Source organism: Lactuca virosa, chromosome 8, assembly GCF_052849685.1.
Source record: "Lactuca virosa cultivar CGN04683 chromosome 8, Lactuca_virosa_CGN04683_v6, whole genome shotgun sequence".
Classification (NCBI taxonomy): Eukaryota; Viridiplantae; Streptophyta; class Magnoliopsida; order Asterales; family Asteraceae; genus Lactuca; species Lactuca virosa.
Window position 1 is genome coordinate 210,620,344 of NC_136433.1, and position 17,118 is coordinate 210,637,461.

Below are 17,118 nucleotides of genomic sequence, written 5' to 3' on the forward strand. Positions count from 1 at the left end.
GATCAATTTGCTAAAATCTTCATGTAAAAGAGTTGAATTTATGATCGATTTGCTGAAATTTTCATCTTGATTGATTCCAAACTTATCATCAGATAAAATTGAGATTCTGTTACACCGGATTGTTACAAATTGATGATTGATTGTTAAAATCAATATCTATTTTATAATATGAAACCCAAATGGATTCTATGAAACGAGCAAGAATCTTATACACTTATACATATTGTCCGCACAATAAAAAAAAATTGAACAGTGACTAAACAACCCCTGATACTCTAATTAAGCCTCTTAATCAAAACTAATTAGCACTAATCACGTTTTATTGAGAACCATTAGATCAGTTTTAATCAAGAGCTGAAAATTGGTCCCCTTGTCTCACAAAATAATCATGGTCTCAAATGAACCTCTACCTATATATATATATATATATATATATATATATATATATATATATATATATATATATATATATATATATATATATATATATATATAGGGGCTTAAGTTATTTTGTTTTTACTAACTATTGTGTGACAGAATGCACAGATCTGGACCACCGGATGAATAGAATCAACAGTCATGATCTGATGGTCTATGATATTACAATATGGTGGCATGCATCATATAATCACACAAATTTCAGCAAAAGGGTATTTTGGTCAATTAATCTATTTTAAAAAAGGAAATTTTCGGATTTTAAGGGATCATTAATTCCCTTATTTTTTAAAAATCTGAATTTTTTAAATTAATTCTAATTAAATTTTAATATTATTTTTAATAATAACCGATTTTATTCTGTCAGAATGACAAAAAGTCAACAATAAAGTAGTAAATATATTTGCGGTTTTATTCTTGCAGAATATGGTTTCATTCAAGATACTTTTTATATTAAACATGCTTAAAGAATTATACAACATATTATCAAGAATAACATTTTCTAAAGAATACGAATTTTATTCTTTAAGAATCACTATTTACATTCATCCGTAAAGAATAAGACTATAAACAATTATTACATTCATTCTAAAAAATTATGATTAATAATGGTTTAAGGATTACATTTATTCTTAAAGATTAAAACTAAAAATGGTTAAAAAAGAAAAAAAAAACATTAAAATCTAACAAAAACACTAATCCATTCCGAAAGAATATTATTGTTAAGAAACACTTTATACATTCTAGCATAATACATTTTGCAAGAATACACTCTGGTTCTCCATGTTTTTTCTCCTTTTCCACATCAATGGCAGTCTCTTCAAAACCTAAATCCACACACACACACACACACACACACACACACAAAAACATAATCAACTTTCAGATATTAAAAAATTCAGAGCATTCTAAAAGAATAAAAACGATAAATTATGATAGAATGTCGTAGACATTAAACAATTGTAATTTATTCTAATAACATGCATTACTAGTTATTCTGCTAGAATATACTATCGCTATTCTAATAACATGCATTACTCGTAATTCTGCTACAATGCATTACCAGTTAAACAAATATACTTGTTGTTAACAAAACATTCTTAAAGACATTTTCACAAAATGCATTTATATAAATAAATTCTGACAGAATACACACAAGTTTTAACTTATATTCTAATAGAATTTATAACATCTTTTTTTTTATAAAATAAAAACAACAAAGTAACATAACTACACATATTAACATCCAATGTTCGAAGGACTGTAACTCAGCCAATATTAATCCAGTTAAAATGACTTCAGAACCTAACTTGTATCTAACACAAATGAGAACATGCATAAAAAAACTTCAAATCATTCCAAGCTAGTATGAGAGAGATATGATAGTTCAAAGATTACAAAAAAATTGGCTGAAATATTTGATTCAAGCATTTTAGCAAACAATTGGCGGGCAAAATCGGATGCTCATATCTTTATACTCCATTTGATGAAACATACAACATATGTAATTAATAAATACATGAATGTGACTAAATTTACAATAAAAGAGTGTATACCTTCAAATACTAACGAGTAATTTGAGATTCCATGCCATAAAATCGAGATTCCATTATGACAGAATTAGAACTTGATCTTCCATTCCGGCAGAATTGTTGTCATATACTCCCATAATCAAAAATTTGTGGTAATTATCCAATCATAAGAATCAAAATTGCAAAAGGATAAAGAGGTATAAAGGACTTATAGAAACGAATTCTTTCTTGAAATTTGCTAATTTCACCATCACCACCTGACATGGATTTCCATCTCCACTATTTTAATCAAGCCAAGAGAGATGCAGAGGGAGAAATAACCCAAATGGTTCCCTGCGCTTGGTTATGATTTTCAATTCAAAATCGGGTTATGCTGAATGGAGGTGTTGAATTTGGTGCCACAGAAAGAGGATTGAGATAAGGGGAGGAGTGAGACAGAAGGCTGCATCTTGAGGTTATGATGCACCGTTGCAACACCACCCGCCATGGAGAAGCTGGTGAAGATGAAGATGAGAGCAGGGGATTGTACCTAATGAAGAAGAAGAAAAAGAGTAGTCTGGTTTGCGACTCATATCCTGTGTCGTTGTTTGTGAGTCTCATTTTTTCGGGGAAGAAGATAAGACGAAATGACCCCACAGTCGTTCCTTCGTTTTGATATGAAATTAGGGCTTCCACCTTCGCCGCCTTCGTTGCCTTCCAATTTCTACCAGGGTTGACTTTGATATCCCATACTTAAAGGGATAATAAATATATTAATTATCTACCATAATTAAATAGGCAAAGATTACTATAATGCCCTCAAATGATTTATTTAATTATTTTTTTTCCTAAATTCCTATCGGTGCATTCATGCACACAATAGTTGTAGGAAACATTTGAGCCTCTCTCTCTTTCTCTCTCTCTCTCTCTATCTCTCTCTCTCTCTCTCTCTCTATATATATATATATATATATATATATATATATATATATATATATATATATATATATATATATATATATATAGAGAGAGAGAGAGAGAGAGAAAGAGTTAAGTTCAAATGAGAACACTAAATAAAGTGAGAACGTGAGAACACCATTTGTATGCTATTATTCTTCTTTGAATTTAATATGTATAGTATTGTAGTAATTATAATATGAATATATTCAATTTTATATTGCTATTCTACTATAATATATATATATATATATATTAATGTAGTAATTTAGTAAATTTTAATGTGAATGTTAAATATGTGATTGTTCAAATATTCGTTGATGAATAATGTCATAACGTTGTACATACAAAATTTTAATGTGAATATTAATGTGTGATTATTCATATATTTGTTGATGAATAATGTCATAACGTTGTATATACAAAATTCATAGCAGAATAGTAACATAAATTAGTGTTCTCACGTTCTCACTTTATTTAGTGTTCTCATTTGTACTTAACTCTGTATATATATATATATATATATATATATATATATATATATATATATATATATAAGTTGTGTACCCGCGCAATGCTGCGGGACACAAATTGTTGTTGAAAACTAAAATTGAAACTGGTGCATTAAACTGAATGGAGAATATGTACATTGCTATTGGTAAGTAAATTCATCTATTGTCTATAGATATACAATTGTATTGGAAGTTTAATATACATCGGGAAGTTAATAGTTGATTTTACAATACAAGAGTTACAACAATCGCCAATTATACAGTTTTGTTCATTTAGAACATGTACACATAAAAGTTGATGCATCGATATATTGGTAGCCTTGCATTAAACATCAAATGATTATACAATCATAATAAATAGCATAAAAATCAGATTAAAGATCATAGCAAGTTTGAAAAAAAAAATGAAAGTTTAACATGGGGTCAATTATATAAAAAATTGAACTTAATTTAAAAAACTAAAAATAAAATTTAATTTAAACGTTTATTACAACCTGAATAGATTGAATACAAAAAGAACAGATACATTTTTTTAAATAGTATAACGAAAATTAGAAAACTTTTTTTTTCTTTTAATTTCTACCAAAATATAGCAATGTATTTAATTTTATGAATAAAAAACATAAACTTAATAAAAGTTTAATAAAACCTAAATAAGATTTTAATACAAAATGCCAAGAGTAGAACCATACTAAAATTAATATGATCATATTATTACTAATTTATAGCATTGTACTTTCAAAGCACAATGCTTTATAACATAAAAGCTTCTATTGTACAATGCATTGCTTTGTTGGAAATTAAAATAAATAGTATACAAAAAACAAAAAAGTAGAAATACAACAATCAATTTTTTTTTCAATTTCAACCAAAATATAGTATTGTACTTAATATTATAAAAAAAAACTCAACTTAATAAAAGTTTAGTAAAACCTAAATAAGATTTTTATACAAAAAACCTAGTAAAATGTTTTTTTTTATATTTTACAAAACTATAGCATTGTTCTTTCACAGTACAATGCTTTATAAAGAAAAAATTTATAAATCTAAGCATTGTACTTTGAAAGTACAATTATAGCATTGTATTGTAAAAAATCAGAATAGAAAGTATATAAAGCAAATGAGCATATAAAAATCAGAACTAACAGCATATAAACATCTCAATAAATAGTATAACAAATAGTTTATACTGTGTTGTTGTGGAATAAATATGATGGCAGTAGTTAATTATAAAGTACAATCATACCAAAATTAATGCAACTAATATCTTAACAAAAATATGCAAAATCATACAAAAAAGTCGACTAAAATAATAATTTCAATTAAACAAATCCTACTAAAAATAAGATAAAAAACATACCAAACATAAGTCGAGTAAAATCATAATTTCAATTAAGTAAATCATACAAAAAAAATAAGATAAAAATTGACAGCTAAAAACATGGACTAATTGATAAATCTTTATTATAATTGTATTATATATTAATTATAAAAACAAAACATGATTTTCTTGTGCATATCATAATTTCAATTAAGTAAATCATATAAAAATAAGATAAAAATTGACAAATAAAAACATGGACAAATTGATAAATCTTTATTATAATTTTACTTATACATTAATTATAAAAATAAAACACGGTTTTCTTATGCATATTAAAGGTTATAACAGTAATTAAAGAAACATTTACATTACATATTATTCTTGGAAAAAGAATACATCCAAAACTGACTTATTTTAAAAGATATTTGAGAATATGAATGTTCAATTGGCAAAAACTTATTTTTTATATAAAGTTGTTCCTTTTTGTATTTATATGTCAAGTTATCTAAATTGATTAAATGATTGAAATATCAACATAGTTTCATTTATTTTTTGTAAATATGATTGACAAATAACCATATTACAACATTATAATAATTAAATCCAAACCTTATGAGATTTTTCATATTATAATTTATAACTATTACATCATCATGCTTTTGGACATACCACCACAAAATCTAGTCAATGCATGCTGCTCAAATAATATTTATGTTATTTTTTTGGCATATTAATGATTAATAAAAAAACAATCAACAACAAGAAACCAATGGTTACCTCGCATGTCTTTCAACTTGAGCTTCAACCCAAGTATACCACCAAAATTGTGTCCGTGCAAAAAAAAAGTCATAAATTTATGTAGCCACTTCATAAAAACTGTTAAAAAGATGTTTTATTTCCTATTTTAGTTTAAGGGTTTTGTGCATATGCGTAATTGAATTGACACAATGTGGTGATATATTTTCCTTAAAAACATAAATAAAAAAAATCTTTTGAACAAAAATCAATGTTTTTAATATCTTGTAATGATTATTAAACACAAATTACACGATTTAACTTACTTTTGCAACTGTAGGACCAATTAGGCATGGACGTGGTGATCTTGTAGCAAAGAGCCAAATTTTTCACCTTTCAATCTTGGTACTCTTACCTGCAACATTTGATGTGGATGCAGATTTTAAAAAGATAATAAAGATTGAGAGAATTAGAACAAAAGATACACATTACACACCTTTGCTTTCAAATTTGACATAGATGGATGTTTTCATAGCTTGTCAAGATCTGTATTAAGATGAAAAACATATGTGATCCAGAGAAGAGAATACTCTTCAAGACATTCAAGAGAAGATGGTAGGACCCGCAATTTATGAAATGTGAAAAGTGCCCCTGCAAGAGTTGCAATTAGAGGTTGCCTTGATGTTCCATTTCTGAATATTTGAAAAAAGTTGATGAATATATAAGTGCAATATCAATGGTGTAACTGTAGACATGTCAATTCATTAACACATTTATATGAGTTTTAGATTTGAGGCATGGCATTTAGAATATTTCTTTATTGAAACTTTTAAATTGTTTTACATTTTATTATGGAATTCTTTTGGGAGTTTTTTTTATTGAAAAAGACTTGAAATTTGTAATAACTACCTTGTAGAGAAACAATATTTTATGATAGCAATAAAAGCCATGGGATAAATTGTCTCCAAGTTGTCTATTTTAGCTTGGAGCATTGTTTTTTTTTTTTAATCCTGTAATATAATTGTTCAAAGTTAAAACAAATGAGTTGTGAATTGCAAAACAATGAACACATTTACAAAATCAAAAAAGAGTTTGTTTTGTGTAACCATTTGAGCTCTAATTTAGCCTTGCCACTCAACAACACACTTTCTAATGATTCCTTCAGAGATTTCTGAATTTCCTTTAAAAGCTAATCATCAGGATCTTGTTTTTGTCTCTTACTCCAATAGTAAACTAAAAGGTATTGGACTGAATGATATATTGTTTACGGCCAACGCGAGTTGATGAAGACAAGAGAATATGTTACCCGAGACGACATGATGTAGAAACGGTGCCGAGAGTGAGTGACGGATAAAGTAGGCCATTTTGAGGTTTCAGTAGAGCTCGCCATTGACACCATGAACACATACATGCATGTCTCTGTATGTGTGTGTGTTTTTAGGGGGTTACTATGTAAACGAATAGAAATTGACATACATTAGCCCCAACTTCAATGAACTTTTGTGAATAATAACGGATAGTCATGTGTAAAATTTGGTTTACCATGTGCTGAAGACCAAGTCTAGTCAAGTAATAAAAGTAGTGTACCTAGTGTAGCAGTATATTAAGGTTTCTGTTGTTCTCTCTCTCTCTATATATATATACCTCATGTATCTCTTTGTATGAATCACAATGTCGTCAATATTTTATCACTGTATACCTCTGTGTTTATAATGCACAAGAGATCTTCCCATGCATTGCAGCCAATATCAATGGAGTTTATCTCGCTGCCACCATCAACCAAATTATACAAAATCCGTAGAAAAAGAAGGATGTGAGAATTAAAAAAATCACCCAATTTCCATATGGTCATGAACCATATATACATCGCATATGACTCATGAAATTGACATAAAAATAAGTATAATTCAAATAGACTACCAAAACACACTTGTTTATAATGATTCACAGAATCGAGATTGACAAACTGATCGTCCAAAAGCATAGAAATAATCTGAGCAAAATCCACACATTTTATGAAACATTCAACAAATAATCTGAGCAAAATCCACACATTGTATTAAACATTCAACAAATCCATGAAGGGAAAAAAAATAAAGTAAGAACATAAAGAAACTCTTGAATAAACCACCTCGATCCGGTTAATAGTGTGAGATGTCTGGTGGTGATGGTGGAGCCACTTTAGGGTTAGGGTTTCAAGTGTGTGATGGTGGCGTTGATGGTGGCAGCGAGATAGAGTTAGAGTTTCTCGTCTCGACATAAGGTAGAAGCGGGCGTCAGACGCCAGTGAAGGTAACATCAAGGTTAGGAGGGTGGTGGTAACGGAGGCTGCCGAATTTTGAAGAGAGTAAGGAGGGAGACGGAAGAGATATGGGAGAAACGACGACTAATGGAGGATATTAGGGTTTTCCAACATCTAGACATAGGAGAAGCTAAGACCGTAAGTTACGATGATATGCATGTGTACACGCTTGCATTGTAAGCTTAATAGGATTGTACATGGTGTTAGGGGTGAGCATGGTGCGGTTTGGTGCGGTTTTCAGACCAAACCGAACCGCAAACCGCATGGTGCGGTTTTTGCATTCTTAAAACCGTTGGGTGCGGTTTTGCAATGGTTCGGTTTTTTCGGTTTTTAAATGCGGTTTCGGTTTGTATCGGTGCGGTTTCGGTTTTAAACCGTGTTAAGAATTTGGTGCAGTTTTTTTATGTTTTTTGGTGCGGTTTTTTAAAACTGTAAGAACTGAAAACCATGTGCATGTAAGCTTGTTTTGTGTTGTTTTTTTAAACCATTCATTTTCAGCTCAAAACAAAATTACATAATCAAAAATTGTAAGTCGCTTAAAATACAACTTGTGACTACTCTCACAAACTAATTAATAATTGAAGGTTGGTTGATTTTGACTTAATTTGTTACAAGCTTATTACATGTAATCGATTAGTACGTTTGGCTAACAATAGAACATTTCTTTTGCACCCCATATAGTCTTACACAAACACCAAAAAACATATAATAAATATATTATCGTTTATAAATATTTTTAATAGCATGTATATAATATACATTGATTGATTTATTACTATACACACTTGCGGTGCGGTTCGGTTTTGGTGGACCGGTTTTTAGGATAGAAACCGCACCGCACCGTTGACCTTCGGTTTTTGCAAAAATTAAATCCGCACCATTGGTTTTTGCATCGGTTTCGGTTTTTCGGTTGCGGTTTATTGCGGTTTTGTCGGTTTTTCTTTATTCGGTTCGGTTTTTGCTCACCCCTACATGGTGTTATAAGAGTTATACATTTTAATTTTCAAGAAATAGACAATATGTTTAATAAGATATTAAGATATATATATATATATATATATATATATATATATATATATATATATATATATATATATAGGGTGAGGTTCAATAGAGAACCATAATTAACAAAGAACCAAGGAACCAATCGTGAGCGTCGGAAATCATAATGATCAACGACCAAGGAAATAGAAGTACACTTTTATATTGGACGCACGGACACGAGATTATACCAAAAAATTCATCTCCTTACCAAAAACCCACATCTTTTTTCATTTTAAATTTTTTTAGGCCACATTTTTTATCAAAAAAAAATCGAATATACCGTTGTTCTCGATTTTTCGTCCTCTTTCCATAGAGATCCATGTTGATATATAAAAAACGAGTTTTTTTTTTCGAAAAAAACCCACTTAATTTTGGTAGTTTTTTCAATATTTATGTTTATTTTTATAAAAAAAAAACTAATTATACCAAAAATATTAATTTTTTGTACTCTATTAATAAACATCAACACCGACTAAAAAAAAACCTCGAACAGTGTAGATTCACAATGTGAATCTAAACTGTAAATATTTTAATTTTCAACATTCACAATGTGAAAAAGCTCGATCAGTTCAGATTCACATTGTGAATACGACTTACTATTATGCACACTGTGAATCTGAGAAGGTTAAAAAAAAACCTCGAACAGTGTAGATTCACATTGTGAATCTAAACTGTAAATATTTCAATTTTTAACATTCACAATGTGAAAAAGCTCGATCAGTTCAGATTCACACTGTAAATCTGACTTACTATTATGCACACTGTGAATATGAGAAAGTTCACAATGTGAATTTGAACATGTTAACAATATGAATATGAACAGGTTCACAATGTGAATCTGAACTAAAATATCATTTTTTTACATGAACATGAATCTATGTTTAAAAAGTACAAAAAAACATGAAATTTGATATATTTATTAATTTTTTTCTATAAAAAAATAGACCTTAACTTTTCAACAAAGAAAATGAAGTGGGTTTTTTTCGAAAAAAAAAATTCATTTTTTATATATAATCATGGATCTCTTTGGAAAGAGGACGAAAAATCGTGAACAACGGTATACTCGGGTTTTTTTTTCGATAAAAAACATGACCTAAAAACAATTTAAATGAAAAAAAGGAAGTGAGTTTTGTTATAATCCGGTGCATGTGCGTCCATTGTAAAAGTCTACAACCCTTCGTTTTGCCGTTGACCGCTTTTTTCGACGTTTTGGATTGGTTCCTTGATTAATAATGGTTCTCTATTGAACTTTTCCCTATATATATATATATATATATATATATATATATATATATATATATATATATATATATATATATATGCCACGAGAAACTCTTGGACTTATTTTTCCGCCCATGCAATTCTTCAATCTTCAATTGTCAATAACTCATCTCCTAAGATTAAGGAAATTAGTTTTAATATCAAATTACATTGCATTCAAATTACGTATTATATATGTAAACAAAAATTTCAAACTTAATAGAGATATGCGATCCTTAAAATCAGCTAATTATAATCCTCCAACTTACAAATATCGTGATTGACATCTTCTTCGCTTCATCATTGACGTCTTGGAACATGTCATTCAATAATTCTTCTTCGTCTCTGCAAACTACCGAAGGTACATCTCCATGTAAAATCCCAATTTTTAAGCCCAATTTTTTTTTCATTTTTAAATAAGCAATCCTCCACATAATTACCAAAACAATTCCCATGTCATATCATTTTCAAACAGAAATATAACAATGTGTCTGATAAATCATAATGTCAAGTAAACTAAATCAGAGCACAATCCCAGAAAACTCCATGCGGAAATCATGTGTGTGTGTGTGATGCGCTGCTACACCGCCGGCTCCTTCCCCTTAGACGAAGAGGTACCTGAAACCAAAACTAAAACTATAAGCACAAAGCTTAGTGAGTTCCCCCATCATACCACATACAATACAGACACATCGCAGACATACTGCCGGGCAATTCTGGGGTGCCCGACCTACCCAGTACGGCCATTCTGGGGTGCCGACCTACCCGTGTCAAGCCATTCTGGGGTTCTGACTTACCCATGTCAAGCCATTCTGGGGTGCTGACCTACCCATCGGTCCTATCAACCGAACCTCGGGGACTATTCCACCCCCTACTGCTACTATCACATATATCATAACGTAAACATACTGTCAGACGTTTCTGGGGTGTCCGACCTACCCTTCGGTCCTAACAACCGAACTTGGGGACTATTCCCTCCCTACTACCACTATCACATATAACATATCATGCCAGCATATAAACATATCATCACATACTGTCAGACATATCTGGGGTGTCTAACCTACCCTCCGGTCCTAACAACCGAACTCTACTACTGTCACATATAACATATCATGCCAGGATATATCATATCAGGTAGTAGCTAACCTAGATGATATCACAAAGACGATCATCTAAGATACAACTCCTACTGGTGGGCCGGCATTGTGGCCGTAGACCCACCACTACTGGAAGGTAACTCACCTCGAACGAGTAGCTGCTAATAATATGTGCGGGAAATCTCTGTCTGCTGGTGCTCCAGAAATCCTCCGGCTATAATCCCCACAAAACACTTAATCAGAGTCGGATATCTATTCTTAGGGTAAAATGAACATTTTACCCCTGACCAAGTCCAAGTCAAAGTCAAAGTCAACTTCCAGTTGATCCGACTCGCCGAGTTGGGCCGCCAACTCGTCGAGTCCCTATCTCTTCAATTGTCCTCATCCACGTCTCTACTCGTCGAGTTTAGCAACGACTCGACGAGTTCTCCTTCTAACACAACCTCAGATGAACCTTCATCCGACTCGCCGAGCGGTATGAACACTCACTGAGTTCATCTTCATCCTATGAACACGTCCTGTCCTCGACTCGCCGAGTTGTATGAACAACTCGTCGAGTTCATCTTCAAGAGTTGGGAGATTGCCTTGGACTCGCCGAGTCTGTTCGTGCACTCGTCGAGTCCTATGAACTCCAGGACTATGGTTTATCCCAATACGTTTGGGTCACTCCCCTGGACCCTCTAAAACCTTTCTTTCACTTAACTGGGTCTCATGAACCATAACAGAAAAGGGAAGTCTAACCTCGGACTCGCCGAGTCCCAAGAACGACTCGCCGAGTCGATACAGTCCAAGTCTAATTCTTCGATTTCTGGTGTAAACTCTTGTCCAAATGATAGATCTAGGTCCCTAAACTCGATCTAGCGCGTAAAGTTATGAACTTTACGTGCATGCATGGGACTTTGAGCCAAAAAGGCTCTAAAAGAGGCTCTTAAGTTGCATGGGGGCTTCCATGGGTGCAAAAGCAGCCCTTTTCTGCCTTGAAACTCCTCCCTGGACCTAGATCCGAAGCCTCAACCCCCAACCATGCTTGCAATCATGGTTGGTTACCAAAAATGGCTTATAAAAGCCCTAAATCTCCCAAAAGGGGTTCTAGCAAATGAACAAGCAAGGTATCGACTTTATACCTCTAAAGAACTACAGTGAGTGCACAAACTCGAACTCCTCTGGCCTCCTCTTGATTCCTCAAGCCTTTCTCTTCCTTCTTATGTTCCAAAATCACCAAAAACCACCACAAAGGCCTTAGATCTTAACACAAACGATTAGGGTTTCAGTAGAGGGTGTTCTGGGAGTGATAGGGGCGATGGAGGCTGAGTTAAGGCTTTTAAATAGGGTGCAAACCCTCAAAATTAGGGTTTTACTCAAACAGCACCTACTCGCCGAGTCAGTCCTCCGACTCGTCGAGTAGGTCACTTAAACTTCCCGCGGATCCCGACTCTACTCGACGAGTTAGGCCACCAACTCGTCGAGTCCCAGAAAAATATACATAAAACTTTGAATTTAAAGACATACCAGGAATCGGGTGCTACACTCCATCTGTTTAGTCTACAAAAAAAATCTTATTCATCTTTGTTTTTGTGATGTATAAAAACTTATTTACTTTATTTCCTTTTCTTCTCCTTCTGTTACGATTTTTCTTCTCAATCTCTTACTTATTTTGAGGAATTAAGTTTCATATATCACCAACACGAATACCATTTATGATCATTTGTTTACTTATTGTTAACATCCAAGGAATGCCATTTATAATATTTTTTAAACATTTTTCTATTAGAAGTTCTTATACAGGGAAAATTATGTAAATTTATTTTACTTTGGGTATAATAGTAAACTAGATTATGACCCGCGTTAAACGCGGGGAACATATGACACAATAATAATAAAAATAATAAAATTAATTAACAGAAACAGACTTAGCATTATTGGTAACATTGAAATGTTAAAAAAAAAACAATGAAATGTCTGAATATTTATAAGCATTGAATGACCTCTTTTGTAGACAATATTTTTTGTTTTATTATTTGGACGATCTTCCTCGTCACATATGGGTACCTTCAATTATTTTTTACTTGTGACGTGAGAAACACTGACATATAACTGATCATGAGTGAAGACGGGTCTACGCAAGTATAATCCAACATTTGATAATGATTGTCATTGACTTTTGTTAATGACAACGACCGATCAATGTTTCATTAGTAATGTTTTCCTGCATATGAGAAATCTACCAATTATAGTTATAGCAACGTAATTTCTTTTTTCTTTTAAATAGCAAAAAAAATCCCACCATTGGTAACCAGTTATGTAATATTATTCTTGCCAGATGATATATTACTGTAATGTTTTCTGTCTAGGGATCAATTATGTAATCTTTTTCCACCACAAAGACCAATTATGTAATCATTTTCTGCACATGGACCATTTTTGTAATGTTTTCATGCATCACTATTATCGGTAAAGAGCCATAAGTATGATGCTTTTATGGGTCAAACTGAGTTTCATTTTCGTTTGGTATATAAGATGCCTATTTAAAAATGGTATAAACTCTTTAGTATAAACTATAAAAAAAACTTCAAAAACAAATAAAAATCAATGATAATTACAATAAATTACTACTTTGCATTTAGCCGTAAGTATGTTGTTATGTAAGAAGAGGTGCTTATGTTGTATTCATCTTAATTTAATTTTTATAATATCCAAGCAAATCCAACAATAATTCAGAAAAACAACGACTCTTTAGCAACATATAGGGCATGAATAATTCAACTGAAAGGAGTAATTAAAATAAATCCAACCATAACAATTCAACAAATGAGGTAGTTGTAAAGCGTAATACTAAATGCCGAATTTGAACAAAGAAGAAAATATCTCGTAATTGTAGAGGCCTAAAGCTTCAACATAACCACATTTGTTGCAATTTTTTAGATTTTAATCACCTAGTACATTGACTTCATGTTTATTATATTTTTGTTTGAGGGACAAGAAATTCCTGCTTTAATTAAAAGTGGCTTTGGACCGGGGGCAAAATAGTCAAATTCGTTGCAGTTTCTATTTGTATTCCTCTGGTACATTGAAGTCCATGTTTGTTAATCCTAAATGCTTTGACCTGATATAGTTGTTGACAAAAACTTTGAAAGGAAAATATATCCAAAGTATATTGCCATGCTATTTTTTTTCCTTCAAATTGAAGTAGCATGTTGTTTTTGTCTTAAGAATAAAAGTGACATGCTGTTTTTTTCTTGAAAATGAAAACATTTGATATAACAATACATATTATTGGCATCCCCTACCGATTATTGGTTTCTTTTATGCTTCCTTATAACTACAAATTCTAATGCTTTTATCAAGTATTAAAGCTTAAGATCCATCGTAATGCAAAAAACTAATACACTAAAATGAGTTACTACATTGATTATATGAAAACAAGTAGTCTATAAGTGGTTTTGATGTCTGCAGTTTCCAATCTTAATGTCATTAATGAGTAATGACTGACATGATATAAACATACTTCAACAATGTCCGCGTGTAAGATATCTGACAGTATGGATCTTATGAAGAAGTTCATCTGGCAAGCTGCGCGGTCTATCTTCTTCTACCACTCGTCTGCTGACATTATCATGATCAAACTCCAAATGATGCTATAAGTCGTTACAAATATCCAGTCAAGCATGTGCAAACAATCCTAGTTTTCTTGTGATCCAAAGAAGATCATTAAAACCCAAAACCATCATTCATCATCATTCCATTTCTTTTTGGGTCCATAAATTTCGATCCTATATCAAATGATAATCTGCAATTCACAGTGTAATATTTAGCAATTACTTGGATGGTAGAGGATAATACTTTTTATACATATGGAACACATGTTAAGGGATAGTAATCATAATGCGTCGGGTGATGCTGCTTCTTATAAGCCTGGTCTTATGATCTATTGGCCACTGTCAGGGGTCTCATGAAAAAAGTAATATTGTTTTACATCGATTCACAAAAATCACATCTTGAATGAATTTGCAACTCCAGTAAATATAGTATGTCTATTTGCAAATTTGATAACTCTTTAGCTAGATGATTTGAGCAACCTGCATGTTGTTACCTACCTATTTTCCTGTATGTTTCTATCACTAACCATCCAAATTTGCTTTTTTTGGGAACTTTGGTTCATTCTTGCAAAAAGGTCAAAAAAAAGTCAAGAACATCATGACTCATATTCCCAAACTTTATAACAATAGTTACACATAGAAAAGCTTCATGTATACTTAATAAGAAAAAAATAAAAGAGCAATAATGTAATAAAAAGAACTTAAAATATAATTATATAATAACCATATAGAAGCAAAGAAGGCTAATCTGATCAAAATTTAGAACATGAAATCAAAAAATATTGGACCAATAATAAACAAAAAAATGTAAGTGCATTGTTATTTTTGTAAATCATTATAGTTCATAGATAGGGGGTGGAGGAGGTTTTCTTAAAAATCATAATGATGGATGACTTACCATGCTTGCTTACGGATCAACATTCATTGAAACAATCCAAGGATGCACTAAGGATTTCGGTCAAAAATATTTGCAAATAAATTTGGTTGTCAATCATGCATGGACAGGAATCAAAACAAATAAATAAAAGCCATTTAAATATAAGAAGTAATTAGGATGGTTCTAGTGACATTACAGGTTGAAATGATCATAACCAGAAATATGAAAAGCCTCTAGTGTATCCTACTAATGGAATTAGTCTTATTGACGCCTTTCAGAATGTTTTTGGTGGCATAAAGAAGGCTCAGACATGACTTCTTAAAGAAATTTACATAAATTGTCTTATTGGTTTATTGCAGAGGTCCATACAAATTAATAAGGTTCATAAATATGAAGTGTATCTATCATCTTCTATTTTCAATTCAAGAAAAATTGATACAATATGAGTATTAAATCACCAAAAAGCTTTTATCAGTTAAAAGAAAATTGTATTGGCGCATCAATGTTACTTCAATATACCAATTTTTTAATTCACTTGGATGCACAAAAGAATTACAAAACTTGTAGAACAAATATAATCTATTCAAACCATATTATACAGAACATGGTATTTGATTTGTAGAATCTACCATTGTTTTAGCAACAATATAACTAATAAATAATCCAACAAAATGTCATTCTACAATAGCCTATAATCATGAATAAAGGCACATAGAAATTTGAAATGTAGGTGTTTTTATGAAAAAATCTATGTAGTGCTAAATGATAATGAAAAAGAAAGTAAATTTAGGTGATTATGATATAACGAATGTGATCATGTTTTTCTAATTTAAGTTACACTATCTAATGTTTAAATTTTGGACCATATATACTCCAGATAAAGCACTACAACTTCAATTACAAAATATATTGTAATTGTATGTTGTGACAATCAATTTATTTTACTTGTATTATTTAAAACACTTGATATATTCTAAACTAAATGACAATAAGGTTTCAAGAAACTAATTTAATCAAGTTATCTTATGTGATCTTTTACTTTTAATTCGCTATCAAAGTTTTATTTCTAGTTATAGAATTAAATCGAACATTTTTTCCCAGTCACTCAAAAATAAATAAGAAAAAAAATTGGAATTAAAATGAATGTTAGATGATATAATTAAACAAACAAATAAAAGTACAATGCTATTTCTTGCATTGCGCCTAATCAAGGGCTAAATGCAAGATATAACGATGCGCTTCCATTTGTTTGTCTAATATATCATTATACTTACATTTATAATTCTTATTTTTTTTAATTTATGTTTTTCTTAATAAACCATTGTACTTTCAAAGTACCATGATTAAATAACAAAAGATTTTTTTTAAGTTAAGAATTAGAAATGAAAGTTAGATGCTATAATTAGACAAACAATAGGAAGTACATTGCTATTTTTACAAATATTATTATATCTTTTACTATTTT